The sequence below is a fragment of the Euleptes europaea genome, chromosome 13, assembly GCF_029931775.1.
Source record: "Euleptes europaea isolate rEulEur1 chromosome 13, rEulEur1.hap1, whole genome shotgun sequence".
NCBI classification, from domain to species: domain Eukaryota; kingdom Metazoa; phylum Chordata; class Lepidosauria; order Squamata; family Sphaerodactylidae; genus Euleptes; species Euleptes europaea.
In genome coordinates this window covers 23,997,073-24,011,270 of record NC_079324.1, presented here as the reverse complement: position 1 = coordinate 24,011,270, position 14,198 = coordinate 23,997,073, and the positions used below count along the sequence as shown (strand labels likewise).

Genomic DNA, 14,198 nt, shown 5'->3' with positions numbered 1-14,198 from the left:
ATTACAACTGATCTCCAGCCGATAGAGATCAGTTCCCCTGGAGAAAATGGCTGCTTTGGCAATTGGACTCTATGACATTGCAGTCCCTCCCCTCCCCAAACCCCGCCCTCAGGCTCCGTCCCAAAAACCTCCCGCTGGTGGCGAAGAGTGACCTGGCAACCCTAAGCTGACTGCAAGAGTAAAGAGAGGATTTATTTACCTTGGAAGCAGGACAAAGTCAGCTGATCCACATGACTGGAGTTATAGGGGTTCCACACAGTCCTGGGAACCAGACACTGCACACTATGCATTCTGCATCTCCTTTGCTTGATGCAATCATATCTAGGCCTTCTTGCACTTCCTTCCGATATCCCTTCAATTATATCTTTTACTAGTTCTCATTTCTCCAGACTTTTATGATCTTTCTGTCACTCCATTCCCAAGCTGGCTTTCCTTTTCTGAAATCGGTGAGCATCTGGTGCTATCTTGCTGACTTTCCTTCTGTGAGTTCACTTTTTGATCCATTTCAGTTCGGGTCTCGTGTGCATTGCCCTACTAAATCTGTTCGAAGAGATAATGCATGAGCTGTTACATTTCTAAATCTTATTCCATGTGGCTTCTTTTATCCTCTGAATTTGATATCATCCATATCTTCTCCCCCTCTTGTTTCTCTACATGATCTTTGCCTTTCTAATAATGGCCTGTCCTTGTTTTTATACTGATCTGAGTATTTCAGATTGCTCCTCCTCCTCTGTTTTTGTTTCCTTCCCCTCTTTTTTTCTTTCATTTTTGCAGTCCCTCAAGGTTTCTTGGTTCCTTTCTCTTTCATTTTGTCTTCTTTTATTTTGTCTTCAAAATTAGCTCTCCTTTTAATGTTAATGATAACAAAACTTTATATTATTGCTTGGTATCTTTCACCTTCTTTTATTTCTCAACTTTGGGATTACTTTCTTGTGTGTGTGTGTTTTGTTTTGTTTTCCCTTGACTTTCAGCTCCTTTTTTCTGAACTGTTTGTAAAGCTGAGCTTCCTGTTTGGTCTCCGGTTTGGTAAGTTGTCAATCAATGGGGTGTCATGGTGAAAGTGTTGGACCAGCATCCAGAAGACCCAGGTTTGAATCTCTACTCTAACATGGAAGCTCCCTGGGTGAGCTCGGAACCAGGGAGTTACTCTCACTCCGCCTAACCTGCTTCACATGGTTGCTGTGAGGATAAAACAAAACAGAAGAATAAGAGTTGGTTTTTATATGCCGACTTTCTCTACCACTTAAGGAAGAATCAAACTGGCTGACAGCCATGTTCCCTTCCCCTCCCCACAACAGATACCCTGTGAGGTAGGAGGGACTGAGAGAGCTCTAAGAGAGCTGTAACTAGCCCAAGGTCACCCAGCTGGCTTCATGTGTAAGAGTGGGAAACCAACCCGGCTCACAAGATTATCCTCGGCAACTCATGTGGAGGAGTGGGGAATCAAACCCGGTTCTCCAGATCAGAGTCCGCTGCTCCAAACCACCATTCTTAACCACTACACCATGCTGGGTATAGGGGAGAACAGTGTTGTAACAGCTGCTTTCAGTTCCATAAGGATAAAAGTAGGTATAAAATAAATATTTTTGTTAGATAAATGGCACCAATTTAAACCCATTTTTGTTTTGCAATGTCAAGTGTTTCAATCCATATCCTTCCAGTGATCCAGTTGTGAATTAGCTAACAGAAATTAGCTTAGAAATCAATGGATGTGCAGATAATTCCAATGTCAATGTTATATTTGTCTACACATATTCAATAGGCATTGCAATTCATAATTCCATAGCATGTTCATAATGACAGTGTCCATCCAAATATAGATCCAATATATACTCCCCAAAAATACTCTAGGGCACACCAATGAAAAAAGGGGGGAAAGGAAGTGTGTGTGTGTGTGTGTGTGTGTGTGTGTGTAGTCCGATTCCATGACACTTGGGTTGCCAGCTCTGGATTGGGAAATACCTGGAGATTTTGGGAATGGAGCCTGGGGAGGGCAGTGTTTGGGGAGGGGAGAGATCTCACCAGGGAGGGGAGGGACCTCACCAGCCAGCCATTTTCTCCAGGGGAAATGATCTCTGTAGTCTGGAGATCAACTGTAATAGCAGGAGATCTTCTGGAGTTTGGCAACCCTACTTGACACAGACAGCTCCAATCAGAACTGCAGCCTGAAAATTCCTATCAGCGAGGAATTTGGAAGATCCATGTGATATCCCTTTGTCATTTTGTTTTGAGACATCTGTTTTATCTCAAATTTGAAAACGCGGACAAAATGTGGGGAAATGCAGGGGGGTGCGAGGTGACCTCTGATGGTTGGAAACAGCATGCATAATCATGACAAAGACCCGAAGTCATCAGAGGGCTGACTGTGAGGGAAACAGCCATGCATAAAATGCCCAAGGAAATTGAAGCTCTGAAGGAAAGTAAGCCAGTGAAGGGGAAAAAAGAGAAAGAACTGTGACTGAAGTGAGAAGCATCGCTGATAAGCTGATAACTTAAGAACAAAGAAGTTGAAAATAGGAAAGAAGAAGACTGGAAAGATGGGGTCTGCAGTCATCAGAAACTGAAGGAAGTCTTCAAAGCCAAAGAAAAAAGCAGGCAGGTTTACGGCCATATGAGATGATAGGGTGGATGCTACTCCTGGCCTACTACTCTTCTGTGGAAATTTTGGAGCCTTCCTCCAAAACCTATGGAACCTATTGAACCTTCAAATTAAGTGGCTCTTGGTTTGGTCCACAAAGTTTCACTGTACTGCTGCTCTTGCATATCTTGCCTCTTTTTGTCTTATACGGTATATCTGCTGGGCTCTGTAGTTTCTTTGTTAATTTACAAAACTATAGCATCCCCACCTCTTTCCTGTCTTCACCCCTGTGGTCTTTCAGTTCTGGGTCTTTTTTCCCTTCCAACCCTCATAATTTCCTATATCTGCAAAATCCATACAAGTGTTCATCCTCCAGACACTCAAGTTAGTTTGACCTCCAGCCTCTTTTCTCTTGACTCCTTTCCTTCCTTATTTGGCTATTCTATTGTTAGATTGAGTGGAGACTATCCTTTTCATCATTATTATTATTCATTTCATATAGTGCTTAGTTTCAGGATCTCTGTAAATAAAAAAATATGATTTTTATTATTACTTCTTAGAAATTCATCCTGCCATAGCTGATAACCTTTTCATCACAGCCAATCTTATCCAACATTTTTATTAGTTCTCCTTTCTATTCAACTTCTTTTACACACTATATCCAGTTTTAAAATCCACACGTTTTCATTCTTAAATTTTACTTACCGTATCTATGGTCATTTATGCATGGGAGTTTTACCTGAGGTTCGTTGCTCACTGGACCCACACTTTCCTGTTGGGAATCTATGCACCAGCAGTCTCCAAGCTCAAATCAAGTCCCTGCTTCTTTAAATGTTGCTTTGTAATTGGCTTACTTTGTAGAGCGTACTGGGAGAGACAATTCCTCCCCCCACTCAAAAAAAACACCAATTGCTGCTTAAAAAAGCATTTTAAGAAAAAAAACAAAATAACTGAGCAATCTGAAAGGGGAGAAGAGCTCAGAGGAAGCAGGAAGCATTTGAATCCCTACCTCTTTACACACTCCTTTTTAATTGGCTATGAGAGAAACCAAGCTTGAGTTTCCCGTGCTTTGCCTTATGCACGGGGATTTCATCCCAGCTGAGCTCAGGGGAGAGGGAAGAATCGGGTTAACAGAGGAATGAGAAGTCCCACGATTTGTGAGGACTGGCAGCAAGATCATTTCTAATGGATGGAAAACTCATGCATAAATCCAAGGAACAACTGAGACAGATCAGGGGCAAACATGAGTGAAAGTACCCATGCATAAATGACCTATATCACAAGGAAATTTGGGTGGGTTTGGTTACCTTGGACATTTTTAGAGTTTTGTGAGTTTTCCCCATTTCATTCCTTTTTATATTTATTCATATATGGTCACTGGTTCAGTTCTTCACTTTTCACTGTTACAACATATGTTATTTTTACATATAATCAATGTATAACACTATTGGTACACAAGCAACATTGAGAAACATGCATGTCATGATGAGGAAAATTCAGTGCAATGGAAAAAAACATGGATTGGATCTTATAAAAAAGGAGATGATAGAATAGATATTTCTCCTCCCCCCCCCGCCCCCCAGCAACCTACTGCTTGTCCCCAAAACCATCTTAGAGTGTCAGAGAAAAAATTTGGGCAAAATATACTACAGCAAGACAGGCTGCAATGAGGAGGGAAAATAAGGTGAAATAGCCCCCCATCCTCACTGGCAATGGTGGGGAAAGATCTGTTCTACCTACTCCTTGCAAAAGCTTCCCCATAGAATTCAACCCAAAGAATAGATTTCCAAAAGGAGACATGAAACTGAAATGGGGATCTTGGGGGGGGGGGGGGGCAAAATAGCAGGGATGAGAAATTTGCAATAATCCCTTGTTGTTTCCACATTAAAAACAAGGACCAATGTATTAACAGCACACCTACATACTCCTAACTTTAGTTAAGAACAACTCTAATTGGAAGCACAGCTACATATGTTCATTACTCTCAGGACAAAATCTAAACAGCCTAGAGAGTGCTGCATGTTGGAAGCAGAAACTCTAAAAATAATGTCCTTTTATGTAATGGGCCAGTCCTCTTTCTTTCTCTCCCTTGGGGGTCTGCTCAATTAATGTTTTGTAAGCTTCACGGGAGTCCTTGGCTGTAATGACAAAGCAGCTGTGCAGTTTTGGTAGCCAAAGAAAAAGGTTTGATAGTTGCAGTGGGTCACTTAAATTTTTAGCTCCAAAAGGAAGGTGGGAACAAGACAACCTGTTGTGTAGATGATTAGAGCCAACCCATAGGAGAATTACTCCTCTCCTTCATTACTATGAGTTTTCAAGTGGAGAAGCACTGGGCAATGGAAACTAACTCCACGATGGCCTGTTCTTCACAAGCAAGGATGCTAGAAGGAAGGTGAGATTATGGGATAGCAGCAGCTGGGACTCAGTGCCCCCTAGATTGAGCTGTGCAGCCACTGGAGAGACTTTAAAGCATTCAGCAAGGGATGATAAAAAGGAAGCAAACCATGTTCATCCATGGATGGACAATCGCTCTGCCACAGATGCACCTGCTGAGATGACTTAAGAGAAGCAGCTGTCCAAAGGCAAAACATGACTCACAACATTCCGTACAATGTGTTAGAGTGATTTTCAATATTTAAACACTTTGGGAAGCCAGACATGGGTTGCCAAGCTAGCCTAGCATTCCAATAGCAGACACAAAGCCAAATGAACAGGCTGCATGGATGCTGGGTGGTCAGGCCTTTTGGACTTTGGACAAGCTCTAGTTAGTTTCCACTATCAGTCATTCAGGGCTGGATTCATTCATTCATTGGATGCAGAAGGGGTAAGAGAGGAATGCATAAATGATGTGCAATGGATAGGCCCTCGGCTGGGTCATTTCAAGTTGCAAGGTGAAAAAGGAAGTTTTAAGGCAAACATGTAGTGAAAGGGAGTCTTAGAATTCTTCCCAGCTTGTCTAACATACCTCTCTTTCAAGACAGAGATGCCATTTTTAGCTATATTGGGTCACAAGCGCCCATAGACCTAGGGATCAGTGGATTTTCCTGCTACCTTTTCTAAAGATTCATTCCATTCCTCTAGAATTCCAACTTACCTAGGAAAATTCACAAAATTAATTCTGGACTTGAACCTCGGGTAATTTAATGCACGTTCCTGTGGTTCCTTTAATGCACATCATGACGTTTACTAGGCAGACTATGTTTATGGGGTAGTTTGCCATTGCCTTCCCCAGTTGTCTACACTGTACCCCCAGCAAGCTGGGTACTCATTTTATCGACCTCAGATGGACAGAAGGCTGCGTCAATCTTGAGCCTGCGACCTGAAACCGACTTCCGTCGGGATTGAACTCAGAGCAGAGCTTTTGACTGCAATACTGCAGCTTACCATTCTGCGCCATGGGGTGCAGGGGTGGTTCCTTTACCACTGAATAAAAGACTGTCCCCCCCAAAAAAAAATCTTGACTTGATCTTATATATGACTAATGTTTTTGTATGGTGTTTTAATTGTGTGCACATGCATTCTTGTGCATTGGTAAAACTTTGCCCTACCCAATATGCTGTGCAAGCATGCACAGCTTCATATAAGGTTGCTTGTTTGTTTGTTTCTTTGTTTGTTTTTGTGGCAGTCTTATCTCATGCAATAGCCTTCTGAATCAAACTACTGGGTTTTGTAGCTTAATACTGTGCTCTCTAGAAGTGTCTCTGTGGGTCCTGTAGAAAAGAAGAATCTTTCTGAACCCCAGGTACTTGTGAAATGTTAGGTGGAGATAGAAAGAACTGAGCCCAGGACTTTGAGTATTCAAAGCATGTGGTTTACCACTAAGTTATGGTGTTTACCCATATGCACATTCAGTGTGTAAAGAGGCGAATACATGAATAACTCAGTGGGACTAAATTTTAAAGTCGGAGGGATGCTTATGAAATCCCCCTAACCCGAGTTTTCCACTGGACTGTGGAGATCCAGATTTCCTGGTCTTGTTTCTAAATACAGAAACCAATGCAGTAGGTTTCTTTATATATATATCAGAATTTGCATGGAGAAATGCGCATGTGGTTTGCTAAATTTTTCAGTTTGTGTCTTTCCTAGATAATCAAACAGATTATTAATACATTACAGTTTTCAGTTTGTGTCTTTCCTAGATAATCAAACAGATTAATACATTATTAATGTATGTTTCAGAACACTAAGATCTGAGAATTTCAGTGATATTCCTAGGTAGGATTCAGTAGCATCCCCCTAAGTATTATCCCCCATGGAATCCTTCAACAGTCCAGCCAAAATTCCAATCCCAATTCCAATCCCAATAATTGCAGATACTCAAGTGTTACTGAAATGAATAAGACTTAACATTGCTTAACTTTGGTTTTAAAATGTCCATCCTTTCTTATAAACATATATAGTGACCATAGTTAAGCATGTGGGACTTTAGTGTCAAATATTTCACTAAGATCTTTTTAATGCATTGTGATTTTTTTTAAAGAAAAAATTATTACCCATCCTAATGATGGAGTAAGCTTGTAATTAAAATAAACACACAAATAAGAAATATGCAGATAGTAGAATTCAGGAGTATTCCAGCTAGGTGAATTACAAGGGGCTGATCTTATTCTTTTTCCCTCTCTGTGCTAAAATGCACACAGTTTTCTCCAAAGTTGCATCATTTTTACCTTTCTTTCTGACTGCACAGAGCAGATGCTACATTCCTGGGTGTTCCGTACCTGCTAGTATACCATGTGGTGTTTGTTGCACTGCATGCTGAGCATTCAGTCAGCCAGAAAGGGCTGGCACAGAAACGGATACTTCATGAATAAACATTTGCTTAAAGCTCACATTACGTGACCATCTTCATTGCTTCTCTGAGTTAATTCCATGCTTATACATCCAAATGAAACCACACGAAACCACCCACAGAGCTACTGTTCCCACAAGGAGTTGCCTATTATGATAAAGGGCTACACCCACATTCCTTGGGGTTTGCTAACTGATCTCAGCTATCATCAACCTAATCACGATGAACAGCCAAAGAAGGAAGATGAAGACCAACAACAGAGGCAATGTTAAGGCTGCATGAGATAGCCCATTGGTTTGTTATTCATACAACACAGCTTTGGATGTTACCAACAGAAAACAATGGCATATACAAGACAAGGCAATACAAGAACAGTATTAAGGACTGAAGTATATGTATTCACTAACAGGCCAATCCTGAAGGGGGGTTAGTCGGAGGGCGCCCAGGAACGGCGCAGCCGCACTACCTCCTGAATTATTTTCAGTGCCGAAAATCCAAGTAAAAAGGGTAATTTCTTTAAAAAAAACAAAAAAACTATGAAACTCCTACCTCTTTGCTGGTGCAAGTCCACGCTGGCTAAAGAGGGTGTTCCCAGGTGAAAGGGCTTTTGGAGCTGACTAAAGTCAGCCCTGCTCCTGGGAACGCCCCCCTTTGAAGCCGGTGCAAGCACTTCCACCAGTGAAACGCTGCTGGCAAGGCTGCACTGGTGCCTGTGGCTTGTGCTGCCGTGCGGCTCCCTAACACCAGCATATTTGCAAAAGCAAAGGTACCCATCTGGACAGTGCAAGTGGTGCTTATGCTGCTACAGGAGTCACACTGTCTCCTAAGATGCTTTGCCCCCCCCACCTTTCAGAATTGCACAGTAACTCATCTATGTCATTAAAATCTTAGCACATGAGCTTGCCTTCTACTGGTGGCTGATGGAAGCATGTACCATGGATGTAACCCTCAGTCAGTCAGGCTACTATATGAAAATTTCAACTACTTATGATAATGGTGATTATATCCGCTGGCACTTGTTACTTGCAAGCCATGAAATAAGATGGATCCAACTGCCTGTCAAAAACATTTTAATTAAAAAAAATGTTCACACTCCTTAGATGTCTGCTTAAAAAACAAACACCCTCATTCTTCTACGTTGAAACCTGCTCAAAAGACTCAACCAACTTCAGCTTATTATGTTTTCCCTTAAATATAAAAAAGAAAGAAACTACATATACCACCTTCAGCACTTAGAATGGCAATCGGACCTTCAAGAGGGAAAAGAATTAGCTGGAATTAGTGAAGCTTCCATAGCGGAAAGAGATCTAAAGAAAATGAAGATAAAGAATATGGTGGGTGTTAATGGTTTCAAAACTTTCTGCCTTCAAGGAACCTTTTACCCATTAGCTCTATATACATGACATAAGCATGGATAAGAGTGGGGGCAAGAGTGAGCGCATTGGCCCCACTTCCTCTTGCAATGCAATACACTGGCCCTACTAATGCACATTTATCTCACAATGCCTTACATTAGGGTTGCCAGGTCCCTCTTCGCCACTGGCAGGAGGTTTTTGGGGCGGAGCATGAGGAGAGCGGGGTTTGAGGAGGGACTTCAATGCCATAGAGTCCAATTGCCAAAGCAGCCATTTTCTCCAGGCAAACTGATCTCTATCAGCTAGAGATCAGTTGAATAGCAGGAGATCTCCAACTAGTACCTGGAAGTTGGCAACCCTACCTTACATGCATGCAACCGATACACATGTAAATGTCATTCCTGTAGTTAAGAATGAGCAAAAAGCAGAATTCCCCTGCTCCCCTCTATTACAGCATCAAAGGAGGGCAATCCAAACAAGATACCATGTGCAGAATGCAATACTCTAGACATGGGAAAGTTACCACACCTAGTGGATACAGTCGAGGAGACTGAGGAAATGGCCTCAAAATTGATACAAGAATTGTTGGACCATATCACCAGTCTTCAGAGTCTGTTCCAGAATCCACTCTAAAGTTCCTGCCTGCTTTCCCATTGACAGTCCATTGCAGACACGTACCTGGAAACAGCGGCCATGCAACGTGAGAAAGGCATGTGCTGGAGTGACAGAGAATGGCCAAGATCCTGCAGGGAGAAATGTCTCCACATGTGATATGAAAAGGTCAGCATTGCGTCATTCTGTCTGCTCAAGTGCTGGAACATTAGTCAGCCTTTGGCATTCCAACCCAAGGGAATTGGACAAGGGACAAATCCTGCTCACACTTGCAAAGAGGGGCAACAGTGCAGCCCAGTGAAAATGCCATTTATGTCCTGACAGTGAAGACTGCTGCTCAGGGGCAATACTACTCAAACCCTGCGAGTTTTTTGGGGCTTAGACATTGCCCCCAGAATTCGCCTACACCCCACTCTATTAGACAATCAGAACTTTTAGAGTTGCTCGGATTTGGAAAACATGAAGGATTTGTGTACCAGATTTGCTACTGGGGTCCCCAGTGAGGAAGAGATGAAGACTGCCGCCACCTAACAGGAAGATGCATGTGGAAGTATGGAAGAAACAAGCATCATGCTCTTTGCAGGAGGGTGAGAATAGTCCTGTCCCTCTAGAATACAGACACCTGGTGGACACCATGGTAGTAACCAAACTTGCAAATCTTTCTGAGGTGGAATCTTTCTATCGCAGATACACTCCCAGGCACAGGCAACGGGGCTCCCACAGGAGGGTTAGAACAATTCACCCATTAGGAGGATGCCCATCGCCTACCAGTGATGTGGAATTCACCATTTACCATCAGAGAATCACCAGGAGGAGCTACAAGTAATATCTGTTGTACAGCCTAAAGACAAATGTGCCCTTTTCCAACTTTACAAAGGCAACCAAGGAGTTCATGAACACTTCTGAGAATGGGCACTTCCCATCAAAGAAATGATATACCTAATCCTGCCTCTGGGAGACTTGTTGGGGAACTAGCAGTATACTAAGATTGGCTACTACCCAGATATTTTTAAAATTTCCTCCTAACTGAATTTCTATATGTCAATTACACTTGCAGCAATGCTGAATGTAATATTAGTTTTGTATTTTTTTTTATTTTTAATAAAAAATAAAAACATAGATAGTAGTAGTATTTAAATAAAAGAATTTAAAAATAGTGATGGTTGAACATAGGAGAACCAGATGAACTAACTCATTCATTCTCTGCAGGTCTCTTGAGCTGAGCTGAACTGTCTTTTTCTGGACTATCAACCATTCCCCACTTTTTTTTTTTGGGAAATGGGGGGAGAAAAGAACTATAACAGGGACATGCGTTGACTGTATAAGTCAACGTTTATCACTGAAGTCTAATTCTATCCCTATCATGCTGTACATACTTCCCCAAGAAATTTCTCCTGAACTTCTAGTTTGGTGCTAGGGTAATCAGACAGTAACAAGAGCAATTGCAAGGCAGATAGTTACCGAGTGCTGGTCTGAGCAATTATCATTAAATCTGTTCACATCTACATCAACTGCTAAATTTCTGTGTAATCATGGAACCAGTCTGCTCTACTGCAAATTCAGCTTTCTGTGTTTAATAAAAAAAATTCAGCTTCAGCATAAACAATACTGTCTACAATGTGACAAAGAAAACAGCATATTATGTTGATTTTTGATGTGGGGGGGAGAAGAATAAAAATGACAGAAGTTTTGCAAGAAATATCACTAAGACTCTTCTGTTCAGTCATTAATAATGACAAACTTCTATGGTAAGCACTGTCTGCATAATAATTAAAGCACTCACTCTTTGGAATGAGGAATGATTTTTAATTTCTTCTTCTTGCTAGTCCATCCAGAGAATCCCAGTTTGGAACTTGTTTCTCCCTTGTGCAAATCAAGACCAGGATCATTTATTTCCATTCCATTTTGTTTTGCTTCTTTGCGCCATTCCCCACCCCATAAAATTAAATATTTTCCAAGATTATGGACCAATAATTGAACATTATCTGTTACACGTATTTTACATCTATACCTGACATATGTTGTGTGTAAATATGGAAGAAATCATGAATATCAATGATAGCATACAAACACAATGCAAATTAATCTAAAACACAACAGTGGAAACCTTCGAACATTGCCAAATGGTAAACAAACATAAGAGAAAATGAAATAGGAAACATTCGGTCGTCCATATTGTGAATGTTTGGGAAAAACTATTTTCAAAACATTTTCTGTCATAAGTGCCTGCTCTTCTACCCCAATTACTTGGTAATTAAAAAGACTGACTTTACACTGATCAATGATCATCAAGCTAAGTGACTACATAGGATACCTTAACAAAACTGAAACAGCACAAGAAAAGGAAAATACAATAAAACAAGGAAAGCTGGGAAAGATATGGAATACTATTTACTGCCAGATAACAATTTTGGGTTACTATGCAATGTATTGCAGATTGGTTTTTTAAAATGTACAAATAGTCACTAGTAACTTGGGAGGGTGATTCACAATTGTTTTTTTTTTTTCTCTTCCCTTTATTACAAAGTTGGATGTATCTCCTGGTAACATATGAATATAAGATAAACCTTGCTGGATCTAGGGAACTAGAGCAACTGTCCTATGGGGAGCGGTTAGGGCTAAACTTAGAGCTGTTTAGCTTGGAAAGAAGGTGGCTGAGGGGAGACATGATAGAGGTCTATAAAATTATGCATGGTTTGGAGAGAGTGGACAGGGAGAAGTTTTTCTCCCTTTCCCATAATACTAGAACGCAGGGTCATCTGCTAAAGTTGGAGGGTGATAGATTCAAAACAGATAAAACAGATAAAAGGAAGTATTTTTTTCACACAACGCATAGTTCAGTTGTGGAACTCCCTGCCCCAGGATGTGGTGATGGCTGCAAGCTTGGAGGGCTTTAAGAGGGGAGTGGACATATTCATGGAGGAAAGGGGTATTCATGGCTAGTACTTAGAATGGATACCAGTTATGCTGCATACCTATTCTCTCTATTATCAGAGGAGTATGCCTATTATATTGGGTGCGGTAGAACACAGGCAGGATGGTGCTGCTGCAGTCACCTTGTTTGTGGCTTCTTAGAGGCACCTGGTTGGCCACTGTGTGAACAGACTGCTGGACTTGATGGGCCTTGGTCTAATCCAGCAGGGCCTTTCTTATGTTCTTATGTTCTGGTGGGTCACAGAACCATCACTAATAGTCATGCAAATTTAGCTATCCTTTCGGGGGGTTGGCACTTCATAATTCGATATAGGGTTGGGTCCAGACTAAATTTTCCATCAGTGGAATGATACTTTCTTACCTCCCCTTTCACACTACATTCTACTGATCTCCATGACATTCTGCTTCTGAAGGACGGGAGACCCTGAAGAACAACATGAGGGGATTCTGCAGTGGAAAAGGAGAATGAATAGAAATTATGAATTTAGGCAGGATCCATCTCCATATATCTGCCCTGACCTGGCTAGCCCAGGCTAGGCTGATCTCATCAGATCTCAGAAGTTAAACAGGGTCAACCCTGGCAAGTATTTGGATGGGAGATCTCCAAGAAATACCAGGGTTATGATGCAGAGGCAGGCAATGGCAAACCACCTCTGAATGTCTCTTGCCTTGAAAATCCCACCAGGGGTTACCATAAATCACATGTGACTTGATGACACCCCTCCCCCATCTAATAATAATAACAATAGTGACTGGGGAACAGCAGGAGAGTCAGGCAGTTTAGATGAGGAGCATCCTTGAAATAGAGCTGTATTAGCAAGAGGTAATTTTAACTGTGGCTTTTGCAGTATATATGTCCAAATGAAACAAAATATTGCACTGAAAAATATACTATTGCACAAAATGTCATGTTCTGATACATAATATCACAATCTTAAGATGGGAATCAAACACATTAAAATAAATAAATGCATCAATAATCAATGCTGTTCTTGATTTTGGAATGCAACACCAAGAAAATTGGAGAAAATAACCTTTTTGACCTTTATTTTCGTCCCCATCTAAAGAGCTTGCAATGGAAACCAAAAGATTCCCAACCAGAGAAGCATTATTTGCGCTGCAACTGTGTAATAAAAAACAGACAAGCAGTCTTCAATCTCGTTTTTCATACAGAGTCCAGTGGGTGATCTGCCACAAATGCACAAGCTTTTCCAAACAAGTCTAGAGAGGCTTATTCGACTCTCTAGTAAACAGCTTGGTGAAGCCTTATAGAAAACTATAGCTAGGCACATAGTTGCTGAGAATATCAGATACATAACAGTAATCTCCCATGCTTTCCTATCACTCGCTCAGAATATCTAATAACTGCAACTGACACAGAAACCTTTCTAGCTGAAACTCCTAAGATACTATATTTGTTTTTCAATTTATTGAGAAGTAAAAAAAGCAATTGGGTGTCTGTATGTGTTGCTGTTTCATTTCTTCTTTTTATCTATCTCATTGCAATTTCATAGATCTAAGACAACAACCCTATTAGCTAATTAATTAATCATACCAGGTTTGGTAAACAAGGTTCCTTAACATGCCATTTGCAGGGGATACTCTGGAGAATTATCTTGGCCAATGTATTTTGCGTATTTTCATCAGAAGCAAACTATAAAGAGTGGTAGGATGAAGCAAGGTATAATTGTTGAAGTGCATATTGTGCTTTACCAAGCTGGAAATAAAGCAGAAATAAGCCATTTTGGCTTTTCCCATGTTTAATTTCGTCCAAACAGGAAAAAGGGAAATTTCGGCAAAGTCAGATAACTGCTTCCCGAATAACCTGAACAGGTATTCGGGTTCAGCTATTTATATATCTGACCTGTGGGACTTCTCCAGGACTGGAGAAAGCTCATAGAACAAATCTATAGCAAATTTGGCAGCATGG

General features: G+C 41.1%; 1 pseudogene; it reads left to right on the top strand.

Annotated features, from left to right (window-relative positions):
• Positions 1–4,932: 4,932 nt before the first annotated feature.
• The window catches only part of LOC130485843 (ferritin light chain, oocyte isoform-like), a 71,560-nt pseudogene continuing 62,294 nt past the window's right edge, over positions 4,933–14,198 (top strand).